Raw genomic sequence first — 442 nt, 5'->3', positions numbered from 1 at the left:
TCGCTGACCTAAGGAGAAACGGAGAAAGAAGCTTTGCAAAAACGGACTAACAAACAAACAAAACGAAATAATGCTAATGATGATAAGCCTAAAACATGTTAACGATACCAATAAGCTTTGCATTACATTTTGCAGGGGGGGAGGATAAATACTGTAATGATTCAAATAAAAAACATTCTGCTATGAATAGGATACAGCGCATAAAATAGTGTTTATCTGTTTCGTAGGTCATAATCTGTATGAATGTTATTGTGCTGAAAGAATTAGATTTGATAAATAGTTCTTGAATGTTTCTCTCTGATAAAAGATTCTGTTTAGTTTTAAATAGGCGTCACGTCGCTAATAGCCTGTTCACAGTATCTGCATTATAGATGAATATTTTGAAATTTGTATCTGATGATGTAAGTTCCGTCCATATCTCTCTCGTGCCCGACTAATCTGA

Source organism: Penaeus monodon, chromosome 20 (assembly GCF_015228065.2).
Source record: "Penaeus monodon isolate SGIC_2016 chromosome 20, NSTDA_Pmon_1, whole genome shotgun sequence".
NCBI classification, from domain to species: Eukaryota; Metazoa; Arthropoda; class Malacostraca; order Decapoda; family Penaeidae; genus Penaeus; species Penaeus monodon.
This window is presented reverse-complemented; position numbering follows the sequence as displayed.